This window comes from Nicrophorus vespilloides, unplaced genomic scaffold, assembly GCF_001412225.1.
Source record: "Nicrophorus vespilloides isolate i.1.1-1 unplaced genomic scaffold, Nicve_v1.0, whole genome shotgun sequence".
Classification (NCBI taxonomy): Eukaryota; Metazoa; Arthropoda; class Insecta; order Coleoptera; family Silphidae; genus Nicrophorus; species Nicrophorus vespilloides.
In genome coordinates this window covers 413,674-427,041 of record NW_017097589.1, presented here as the reverse complement: position 1 = coordinate 427,041, position 13,368 = coordinate 413,674, and the positions used below count along the sequence as shown (strand labels likewise).

At 30.4% G+C, this 13,368-nt stretch overlaps 1 protein-coding gene and 2 non-coding genes across 3 annotated transcripts in view; 2 read left to right on the top strand and 1 right to left on the bottom strand.

The window, feature by feature from the left end:
- Positions 1 to 13,368, bottom strand: part of LOC108560481 (thrombospondin type-1 domain-containing protein 4-like) — a 143,706-nt gene that overhangs the window by 52,702 nt on the left and 77,636 nt on the right. The window lies entirely within an intron of this gene.
- Positions 2,302 to 2,410, top strand: Trnay-gua. Its single transcript has 2 exons — positions 2,302 to 2,338; positions 2,375 to 2,410. It is a non-coding gene; the product is annotated as a tRNA-Tyr (tRNA).
- Trnay-gua lies at positions 3,148 to 3,250 on the top strand. Its single transcript has 2 exons — positions 3,148 to 3,184; positions 3,215 to 3,250. It is a non-coding gene; the product is annotated as a tRNA-Tyr (tRNA).

The window sequence follows — 13,368 nt, the reverse complement described above, 5'->3', positions numbered from 1 at the left end:
ATCTTGTCCCTAATTATAAAAAATCTATAAAATAACCACACATGTGTAATGTCAAATAATGACAGCTGTCAATTTAACGCAATATAACTTAATACTAAATTTAGACTGGTTTATCTAATATTTACACCTTGAACAAAATTAGAGTATTTTCAATTTTAAATTTTGAAAATGCATTGTAAATGATTTAAATAATTAATAATGAAATCTGGCAACAATCATGCTTATCGATTGTAATGTCATATAATGACAGCTGTCATTTTATCACAATGTAACTTAATACTTAATGTAAACTAGTTTATTTAATATTTACATCTGGAACAAAATTAGAGAATTTTCAATTTAAATTTTGAAAAGTCAATATAAATTAATTAAATAATTAGTTATGTAAACTGTCAACAATCTGTCAGCCACGTAAAGTCTGTAATCTCTGACATTCTAACATTCATTATTTTGTCTTATTGCCTTGTTTTACCAATTGCTTATGGAGAAAGTCCCAAAATATATAAAGTAACCACACGCCAAATGTCAAATAATGACAGCTGTCAATTTTACGCAATGTAACTTAATGCTTCATTTATACTGGTTTACGTAATACTATGGACAAATAAAAAAAATATTATATAAACTGTCAATATAAATTATTTTATTGCAATATAAAAACCAGTTTTATTCAGAATACAAAAGTTTTGATGATTAATTCAGTTAATACAGCTTGTTAACAAATTACTAATAAAATTAAGCAGTTTTATAATTTCTTAATCTGTTTCAATTCTAATTCATAAAAGAAAATCACATAATTTAATACACAGCGCATCGATTACAATCCAGTTTTAATTTTAGCTTCATTTTTTCTATCTCTCTCTATACATTTTTTTAAATCCTATGCAATTATAGTTAACGATCCAGTTTCTCTCTATACACATCTCCTTTCAACACACGCACGTTGTTTTTTTTATGTAATAAATAAATAAATAATTAATCAGGACCGCTGTTATCGCGTCCGAATTCGGGTCAAAGCCATAACATTTTGTGCACGTGAATCATAGATCGGTGGCAATTTCTCCGAAACCCCGGACTTCCCGCATATTATTGGAAGCGAATGTGTAACTCTAGAAGAAACGATCTGGATAAAGAATGGATATCAACCGCAACTGGAACACAATACCAGACGATAAATGGGAGAAACGTTTCCCATTCAACGCAGCAGACTGGCGCTCGTTAATTTCCAAAAGAAAATTTGCCATTGTCATAAAAAAATAATGGAACATAATCACTTCATACAGGAAGACTTAAGCATTTGTTATCTCTAATTCTAATAAGTTTACTCACAGTTTGATAGAAATGCCAAATAGATAAGTAACAATCTATTTTTATACAGACTGTCATAAAAGAAACGTTACAAATCCCTAATTAATATGGAAATCGTTACAAACGTTATTTTTCTTGAGGTGACATCATTTTTTCTTAAAAATTATAGTATGGACCATTTAATATACTATTCTATATATTTAGGCAAAAATATACTAAAAACTATTCACCATTCTGTTAATTCATACTTAGTAAGGTGTCATAAAAGTAACGTTACTACTTCATTTCGCTACAATTTTGTTTCTGTTAATGTCTCGTTAATTTAACTTTAATATCTATATACTTCGGATCATCGAAAATTGTAATGTCACCAAAAATATAAATATATAATTAACAATTTCATAAAAAAAATAAAAATAATATAGTGAAAATTTTCTTTAAAAAAAAAACTATATTCTTTTGCTTAAAGAAATATGAATTTACATTGATTCTCTTTAAAGTTATTTGAAAAGTAAATGGTAATGTTTCTTTTATGACACTTTGTACTGGTGCATTAAAATTGTATGACTTAAACTAGGTAGTGATTATGAGCATATGAAAGTAATAATTGGAAAGGATTTGTTCTGCTGCGAACGTTCACAATCGAACAATTTATTTAATTTAAAATTTCCCACTACGGACAGACAAGAGGTAGCAGCAGCAATAACGCAAATTTATTGTTCATGTCACATTGCTCAACGCCATCAATATTACTTCTTTGTCTAGTCACCAAAGTGATTGATGCAACATTGAACCAATAATAGTTTCTTTTAATATAATTCTATATAAATATAGAATTGATTGAGTCTGTTTCACAATTATTGTGTATAGTGATAATATTTACATTTATTAATAAAAACAATTATTTATTACATAATGCAATGGTCTTTAAGCATATAAATTGCATATTAATTTGCTCGAAATTCCTTGCAAATTTTGCAAGTTATTCATGTACCTTCGATAGCTCAGTTGGTAGAGCGGTGGACTGTAGAAAGTTCAATCCAAATAAGGAATTGTTGATATAGATATCCATAGGTCACTGGTTCAAATCCGGTTCGAAGGAAATTTTTGCAAATTATTCAATTAATATACGTTCCATTTCAACAAAATTCTACTTAAAACATAAATAACATGGAAATATAATTAAAAATAGTCAAACTTTACAAGAAATTACTTAAATACAAATATTTTTTATAAATTTCTGATTATTATATATTCATTTATAGTTAAGAAATACAAACTAATTTATAGCTAAAATTTAAGATTTTCAGTTTATTTTTGTTTTCTTTAAGATGGAATAGATAGAATAGATATATTTTTTTTAAATTTATTTATATATTGAAACCCTATTGTTTTCATTAGTTCAAATCAATTAATTTATCTAATTACAAATTTCAATCTAACTACAACTAAATATAGTTTTTTTACAGATTAATTTTTTATCCAAATAATTTTCTACACGAACTTAGCTATAAAAATTTTTTTCGTATAAATTTAAATCCATAGGGAATTAGTTCAAATCCGGTACGAAGGGAAATCTACAAATTTATGTTATTACAAATTTCAATAGTTCGTTTTAGTTATCAGATTAATTTTTGTTCGAAATAAAGTTATTTTGTTCTGACTTTACGAAATTCCACTATTACCAACAGTTTTTTTTTCAATATATATTTACAGGTAGTCGGCGCAAATCGAATCAGCGTAAAATATTTACAATGAGGTAAGTATAGGTTTAGATTCTACATAAGTGAAAAATAAGCAAATAATGAATCAGCGTAAACCGAGATACAAATATATATACCTTCGATAGCTCAGTTGGTAGAGCGGTGGACTGTAGAAAGTTTCATACAAATCTGTAGATGTAGATATCCATAGGTCACTGGTTCAAATCCGGTTCGAAGGATTCTTTTGCAAAACATTTATAAAAGAAATAATATATTTCAATTAAGTTTCAATTACATAATTTTATTTTTCCACAAAAAAAATATGTTATGTAATGAAATCAATCATACGCATTTTGGAATAAATTCGTTAATTTCACTAATTTAAATGTTTTCCTAATCTAATGAATATTTGTTTTATAACTGCTTTATTACTAGAATATAGATTATATCTATAATTAAAATTGATTGTTTTAGAAAAAAAAAGATTAATGATGTTAAGTAAGGAATGCGGAAAGGAATAGGATTTAAGGTAATATTGGAATATTGCTGTAAAACTGGATGGAATGAAATCGCGTTTGGAGGTGCGATTCACATAAGTCATGGTGGTTAATGGTGATGGTCAGGTTCCGTGCAATTGGCCATTGCGAAACGAGAGATGTTGAATCGTTTTATGGGCAAAATGCGATGGACTTGTGAAGGAAAAAGCAAACGAGGATGAAGAGGTTTGGAAGAGGTGAATTCCTGAGGAGTTTTGAGGAGGATGAGGTGCAGAAGGAGGAGGAGGAGGCGTTGGGAAAGTCGGCGACCCGTTGGCAATTAGGTTGCATTAACTGCTGCACAAGTGGCAATAGAAGTATCCCCATAAATCTTTGGTGGAACACTGAAAAAGGCAGCAAATTGCCGGCAATAATTACTATTATCTCGGAGCAGCCGGCCCCAATTAATACGCCATTTTCATCGGATCGACCGGTCCTTCTCTCATCGCAACACTACTCATCTCACAATCATCATCACTTCGCTCGCTGTTCCCAATTTTCCTGATGAGGAGCAAACGATAAACGCGTTCATTCATTACATCATCAATGCAACTGAAGAGACCAATCCAATATTTAATTCATAGGTAGATAAGTCGTGGATTAAGAACCGTATGCAGCCTATTTTAATTAAACAATCTATTGGTTTTGGTAATCAGCCCTTAAAAATGGTTATTTACTCTTAAAAGTTTGCTTATCATACCTTAATATTTGTCAACTATAGCTCTTCTATATGCTTGATCTAATATATTATAGAGACAAGTACACTTCCTTGAGGTACATCAAATCCAAAGCTATCATAAAAAGATTTCCGCATCAAAATCAATATTTGATCCCATCGATTTCTGAATGATCTAATATTCACAATTGCAATTAAAAGTACTAATTCATATTACTAAATCTAATATTCAGATAGAATAATAAGTACATCTCGCTGTGGAACATTAGATCAATTCAAAAAAAATATAAAAATAACTACGATATTATCCAAATTGAATTAAATGAATGATTGCAATTAGAACTTAGAAATACCGTGCACCTTTAGAAACTACACTATTACCCGATTAGTATAGATAGAAAACAGACATGTTTGGCGCAATTAAAATATTATTTCATTGGTAAAAGTAAGAATTATTTAATTGAAACAATAAAAAAAACTAACGTTAACTCATTGAACAGCAGTAAAAAATAGTTTGTGTACATTATGAGTGTAATATAGTAAATGTATGTATTTTAGCATTCTATTCCTAATTAGACAACATAATTAATATATGTAGTTTAATCCAATTAGAAACTTTTTTTTTATCATTCAGGTTTTACATTATTATACATCGTTTTTCATACTTCTAATTATATTATTAATATATTTGGTAAATATACTTAATTAGTAAGGAAACACAGATTTTTAATAATTAGTCAATTTATAAAAAAATAAATCAAAATTATATATTTATAAATTAGAGCAATTTATCAGTACCTAGTTACAAAATTTACTATAAATTTTGTAGACTACTCTAATAATGATAGATTAATGTTAATTTTTTTTCTTGCTCCCTTTGATGACTTGATTTTGAATGGGCCCTAAGCCAATTCCGTTAAGTTTACTACACTTCGTTGTCATGCAGACACGTAAACAAACTCGTCCACTATGTAGGTACGCTCTCCATCAAAGTGATAGCTACTCCCATAAGTTTGTCATCCGGAGGCCAACTATTCCAAACATCTTGAATAAATTGCTTCCGGCTTTTCGTCTCGTTTTCGCAAAAAAAAAAACAAACAACTTTTTGATGATCATTCCCCAACACATCTCTTAATTTTTGGCTCGTGCTCATTCATTACACATTAATAATCCTCAACGGAGCTTTAAAATTGTTGCGAGTATTTCGAACTACCGGATTAACAGTAAAACTCACTTCGGGAGCGAAGATTAAAAATAAACCGTCGGAGGCGTCGTCTTCGGGGTCGATAATTACGCTCGTCGCCGCGGGCCGACCGAAACGATCGTAGTAACTCGAATCCGGATTAAGTAATTAATAATTGTAATTACAAAATAGAGATAGACCGCAACTGTACTTAATTCGCGAGTTATCCAATACCCTCCTGCACCGTGGTTTAATTCGGGGATTTCGAAAAGACAACAACAACATTCGATGCGTTAAATCTTTTAAACTATCAAATAACAAATATTATTTGTATTCGTTATGTTATTTATGCAATTAAGATTATATTTTGGTGATGTAACAAAGACAAATATGCAAAATACATGACGGGAGACATACATATTAGGCGTACCAACCAAAATTATCATGACTTCAGATTACAGAGAAACTAAACTAACAGCAGAATTTGCACACTGCGCTAACATATTATTTATTAGTTGGTATGTCGCGTTAACATTAGCGTAGGCCCTTGGTGAAACTAATTCAACTATTTTTCGAGGTGTCTCTGACATAAAATAGACATAATTTAACATAAGCTCATTAATTTCTCAAAAAAGAAGCATTACAATGAGTATATTTATCAATTTATATTAATCTAACTTTATCTATTACATACGAACTAATTTTTAACATAATTTAACTACTCAACTAATCCAAAATAAGGAGTTTAGAATATAAACTTTAGACCAGCGTTTTCCAAATTGTGAGGCGCGCCTTCCTAGAGAGGCGCGGACTAGTCTAAAGGGAGGCGCGAATATTAGTCACAGTGAGCAATTTTCCAAATGACTGCTCAAGTTGTTTCTATTTTATGAAATGGTAGATAGAAGGGAGGCGCAAAATGATTAAATATTTTTAAGGGAGGCATAGTAACATCAAGTTTGGAAAACAAATCTTTAGACAGTTAATTTAACTATCTAAACCAGTGATTTCCAAAGTCCCCCAGAGGTCTATGACAACCTGCAAGGGGTCTACGTCAACGAAAAAAAAATTGGGGGTCCATGAAATGATAGTGGATCTTAACATACACTGATAGTACCTATTTACTTACATTATACTATCTTATAATATAAAGACATATATATATTATTTATAAAAGTACCTATGAAGTAAAAAAAAAATTATATATGTTTATAAAATTGTGTAAGTTGTAGGATGTAGGCATTCGCTTTGTGGTAGCAATACATTTTGAACTTGTAAAAACCTGCACATAATGATATACCAGTATCATCTTGTTACAAACATACGCGCAGTCTCAGAGCAAAGATCTTAATAATTTTAAAGATATCCCAATATAAATAATAAATTTACAAAAAATCAATGTCAAGTAAGTAGGGGTCTACCTAAAACCGAAAAACATGGCAACAAAACAACAAAAAAGTTTGGGAACCTCTGATCTAAACTAATTTATCTAATCAAAAATAAATTAATTAAATGTTTTCAAATTTAAAAAACACAAACTATAATCTAACACCTAATCAAATAACTTTTAAATTATATTTTTTTTTTATTAACTGAACTTATTTGAACTTGATCTAACCTAAAATTAAATTTTCCAATAGAAGAACAAACGCGATTCAACTAACCTCATGTTAGGTTGACAGTTTACTTTTACATGTCAAATCACATCTAATCTTACTTTTTTTAATATATTATACATATACATTCGTTATTCTAGCACCAATTTTGCATGAATCAGTAATAATGTTCGCATGAAATGAAAAAGGAGAACATATGTAATTTAACCTAACCTAATGTTAGATTGACAGTTTACTTGTAAATGTCAAATCAATTCTAACCCTTTTTTGAATATATATGCATTTATATGTATCTGCAATAATGTTCTGATAAAATGAACAAGAACATATGTAATATAACCTAACCTAATGTTAAATTAACAGATTACTTATAAATGACTAAATGAAATCTAACTTAACTTTTATTTAACATATATGTTACGTATGAATTTTGCATGTAGCCATAATAATGTTCGTATAAAATGAACAGGGTATTAAGTCACTACATTTTTTTTATTGTTAACTTTCGCATCGGTACATCAAATTAGCTTTTTGCGCCGAGAGGATATGATGGATGGGCCGCCGGATCGTGCAATTTAAACCGATTATTTTTAATAATCCTTGACGCTGCGAACCGATAAATCACGAGCCTCCAAAGAAAACCATGAATACATCAAATATTGGTATACAGGTTTTGGATTTGCAATTGATCTCCCTCTCGTCCGTTCGTCCGTCCGTCCATCTTTCCACCATTCGTGGATCGTTTACAAACACACAGCACACACACACAGTGTCTGTTCGAGGTCTTTTGATGTGGATATGATGAATTTCATCGGCTCGAAACGCATAATTGACACGCATTGAATGTGGCGCCGCCGCCGCCGCTGCAGCCGCCTTCACATGGAATATTTATTGCAATTTAATCCTAACATTACATTAAACTGATGTATTACACCCTATTAATTACGACCTGTACGGACGTCCATTAATAACGCCACGGACATTTCTCTTCCATCCCAACTCTCTCTTTCATTTGGAAACATTACAATTAGGAAGTTTCATTATTGCACTTCAATATTTAGAAAACTGAAAATTATTCAAGATTTAATCCTCTCTATAGTTCAAATGTACATAATTTACTAGTTACATAATACTTTAAATAACAACAAATAAGAAAACTTGGAGCTTACAAACATATTTTTTTTTTTAATTTTACAGCTTATAAGATCGTAAGAAAACGGCAGAGATTATAGAAATAATTAAAAAAATCATTAAATTTTGTTATTTGTTTGTATTAGTTATATAGATTTCTATATCGAAAGAAACGGAATTCTTATGTAATTAGTATAAATTTCATTATTTTATGAAGATGATTCTCATTTTATTGTTTAACTTTGAAAGCTTATAACAAAAAAATGGTCACAATTACAAATCTGGCAGTAAAAACGATGAAAATTTAAATATTTTGTTATTAATTTGCATGTCCAATAATATTAATTAAAAAAAAATACGAACTCTTAAAACAAAATTTCGAAAATAATCAATTACGTAACATGGTAAAATATATATTCAGAAAATATGTAAAATGTTTTATAATTTCCATTTAATCATGAAAAACTTGGAAAAAATCTATGGAAAATGTCGAAACTAATTAGATAAATCTCGGTTATTAATTCAAATTTAAAAAAAATAATAGGAATTGAAATAATTTCATATTTTTAGTAATAATTAAATTATTTATATTAAACTAAAGAAAAGTAGGAATTGAGAATAAAATAAATATTTGTATTTAAATTTATAATGGAATGAAAAAATATTTATTTCATAAGTAAATGTAAAATTATTAAATTTCAAAATATTGTATTTTGTAGTCTATAAATAAGTAATCAAAGGGTATATGAATAGACATTTCTAATTCAACTTAATTGACTGTTAAGTGATTAGGATTTTGGCAAAAGATCGAAACGTTTTAGTTTTTTTTTTTCTCTCTAATTGACAAATCCCGATGTTTTGAAACGATTTCTCTGTCGAATTTAATGCAGAACCACAGCTTTCTCAACTCATAGTTACAGTAACACAGTTTTCCGTCTCTTATGAAATTAATATTCCTGACATTGATTGATCCGTCGTGATTTCAATATGTTCCGTACCATTATGTCCTTTTGTATTCTTAATTACACCGAAGCTTGGAAGGAAATGAGACGCAGGGCAACGAGTCTGAATATTACACAGCAAATGGATAAATAGATAGAAAAAAAGGAGGAAAAAAAATGGGATAAAAGGAAAACGATGGAAACGGTAATTACGTTGTTCACCTTCATCGGATGAAGAGGATGGGCGTAGCCAGTCAGCGCTGCAGCTTTCAAGTGTAGAAATAATTAAATTCAACTTCTGACAAACATTGCACCTGAAAAGCAGCAGCTCTTCGACGAGGAAACGTGATACAAAATCAATATGAGGAAAAGTCGGATTTCGCGTGGAAATATCGCATAAATGAATACGCGAGGCGGGATAATGGCATCATGGACTGTCGCTCGTCGGCCTCACCTCCAGCAATTATTCCAATCCAATCCAATGGAATTGCTGCAATAAATACAGGTCCTGCGAGAACTACTTTGTTGTCGTTCGCAAATACCGCCTTCTCGAAGCACACACAAAAAAACAAACAAGAATTTATGTCATAAAATAGTGATTATATTAGTAACTAAAGATTGCAGAGAAACGAAATTATTTCAGAGCGCAATTGGATTAATTCTCAATTATAAATTGAAACTTAATTAATAAGATAGTAAATTATAATAGGATTCTAATTTTATGCTATTTCCTCAAGGTTCCAAATTTGGTCCAATTTGTATTCTTTAAAATTCAGGTGTAAAATATTTGTTAATGAATTATTATACAATCAATTAACAAAGGTGTAAAACTTCTTTGGTGATGCTAAAAGTAACTAAAAAAAAGAATACCAAAATTTGTGTTGAAGTATTATATAATATCAATAATATTACAATCAAAATCAATACATGTATAAAACGTCTTTGGAGGTAAGTAGAAATTGCTTTAGGTAATCCTTATATTGAAAAATGCTCAGTCATTGGAATTGAACAATGGAATAGAGTGTAAACACAAATCCTTGCCCAATCTCGATGACAGCTCACAGCTGATGATCTTATATACGAAAAATACTCGTAATATCCGATAGAACGTAAATAACCAGCGCGAATTTTGAACATGTTGTTGGTATTACTATACTCTTTTATGCTTCGTAATAGCGATGATATCTCACTTCGGACATCGAAAATTTATCGTTGGAAGTCTCGTTTCCTCCGGCGCTGTGGGAGGCTCCGCCGTCGCTTCTCTCCATCTTTCCACATTCTATGGAAGAGGAAGCTTTCCCGCTAAGAGGAAGTAATTCGATATTTCTCCGATATTGTAGTACACAGAAGCAGGTGAAAGCTAATTACTTAGCGAATGAGAATGAAGGGAAACAACACAGTTTCATTACACATTATTGAGTAAAATTATCTAAGTTATTTCGGTAACGCAAGTGGCGTCTTTACAGTACCAACATCAAAGTGGCGCCTAGCTGAGAACTATGATTCGACGAAGTCTCCTGTGTACCAAATAGGGCAAATACGCAAAGTGTTAAATTAAAAAAAATAAACTAGAGTCATAATTTTTGTTACATTCTTAATTAGTAATTTATTATTTAATTATAGAAAAAAAATCCTAGCATCTATATTATTTTTATATAAATATTAAATGAAATTATTATTACAAATCCTAGTAATATAAATAAAGTATAACTATTTGTAATAGGATATGAATAAAACATGAACGTTATTGATGTTTTGCACAATTTGTCTTTGTTAATAATGTTACACGTTATGCAAATTGGAGTAGGAAATGTTGTTTTGGCTAATGAAACTGTGCACTTGGGGGTATAAATAATTCAAATGGTAATCCCGGAATGGCTACAATTAAAAAGCGATGGCGATCCGCTGAGCGTCGTCGCGCGACGCTCATCGAAGCAAGCGCGCAGCACCTCCAACATTCGAATTAAATGCAAATACGTTTGGGATAATAACCGGTTGAGTTCATGCGACTGCGGCGGTTGTTGTTGTTGGATTATAGCCGAAGAGCGAAATAGGAGATAAGTAACGTTACTGATGATGATGGTACTTAACTCTTGAATTTATGCGCTGTTACCGCCGGGATTGAAATATCGCAAGGAATTAAACGGAGGATGTGGGTAAAACACTGGTTAAGCGAATATCTGCACTTGTCTCCTAGAGAATCTATCCATCCTATATCCTATGTTCTAGGCGCTTTGTAATTATTGCAAGCAAGCATCCATCGGTGTTTCGCGAGGCAACAGATTGCATCGATATTCAATCCGGATTCCAATTCAGTCCATTGTTTGTACTATCTGATCCCAGGATAATTAGGATGAAAAATCGCTTGAGTACTCTCCCTAATCACCAATTATACTATTAATCCGATACAACAACTAATCCTCATCTATGGAGAACACAAGAACGTCGTTTCCTTATTTCACCATTCAATTCGCCTACGAAATAACCTTTAATAAATAAGTTTTTCAAACAAAAACTCAATAAATTGTTTGCAAAAAAAAACGCTTTATACAATAATTGCAAAATATATCGAAAAGAGGGAAATGCAAGTAATTTTATTTTAAATTATTGCAAATAGAAACAATATTTCGATTTTTATGGTATAAATAACCTTTAACCGTTTCAAGTTATTTTATAACAATTTATATACAAGTTAATTTTGTTCTATTTTTTTTTAAATAATCATGCTTTATTTGATTTTTAAAAAAATGTAAAAAACAATTATATAAATTTTAGACAAATATTTTATAAATTCAATATGTAATATATTTTTAATAACTCTTTTAGTATTTGTTATAAATTTTAGTGAGCTTGTAAAGTCCTCATTATTTTGAAAATACCAAGACAAAAATATGTTGTCTAAAATCACCTTTTATTCAACCTTTTTGATATCCTATGATCCAATTGCTAAGAATTTTTCAACAATTAATCGATTTGACACATATTGACAGCTGTCATTTTTGACAAATTTAAAGCGACCTAATAAGTTGAGAAACAATTGTCTAATAAAAAAAAGCACAAATATTGTTTCAAGATTTAACGAATCGGAAAGCGTCTGACATGCAAATATGCGTTCGGAAAAGTGAATGTGTTGGTTTTAATTGGTTAATATTGAAGAAAAACATATGAGGAAACAATTCAAATATTGGTTAAATATAAATATTTGAAGTATATTTTTTTATAAACAACGAACCTTGTTCGTTCGTTATTTTCCAAGTGGATTGACGTGCATAACTAAATATTGCGAATATGTATTAAAATACATTATGGTATAGATATAATTACTTTGCTAAAATTTTACACATTTTGTTATAATTTTACTCATTATTTCATAATTTATCAAGTAAATGCAACAATTTTTAAGGACATTTTATGCCTTTACGTAATTTCATTATTACTCAAGTTCCTACGACTCTCCTGTTATAAAAAGTTAATTTGGAATTAATCTAATCTACATAATGTACATAATCTAAATATTTGTAGATTTTGGTTTTCAAGTAAAATAAAGGTGAATTTAATTGCAATTCGATCGAAATACCGTAATAAATTACACGAGCAAATGCATGTGATCAAGTATTATTAAATGATTACACATTGCATAGCCTACATATTCTCACATTCCCGGGAACCCTAATTCGCTCTTACTTTTCACCGACAATTTGCGTGTCGAATAGCGTATCATTAGATTTAAGTAATAACAAACTACGTAAACAAATAGTTACGGAGCATAATTGAACGAGAAAACGTTGCATAAAAACACCAAGCATTCAAATTCCAATCTGATTTTTGTTAAATTATTTTTCTGAAATAAAAATCTCCAATGTAATCGAGATTGCGTTTGGGATTACAGCCGGACAAATCAATTGATTCGGACAAAATCCTCTTACTGTTTTCTCTCGTGTTTTTTTTCGCTAGCACAAAGAAATACGAAGAAACTTCTGTACGAGCGGTCATTTCGTGTGGAAAGTAAGTGAACCTTGGAAAGGAATCGCGTGTCGCCTCGGTCTCTGGAGTAGAAAGGAGAAGAAGTCTAGTTAACAGAGATAGATAGGTCTTCCAGCGTTGAGTTAAATTTAAGGCTGGCGCCAGGCGACCCACTCGAGGTTTGATTTGGAATTTATATAGGTATAACTCTTGAACGCCGCCGCCTTCGCCTTCGGGTCAACATTGCAAACGTTAATCCAATCGCTTCTGGAAACCGACTATAAATACACCGAAATACATATGTATCGACAATG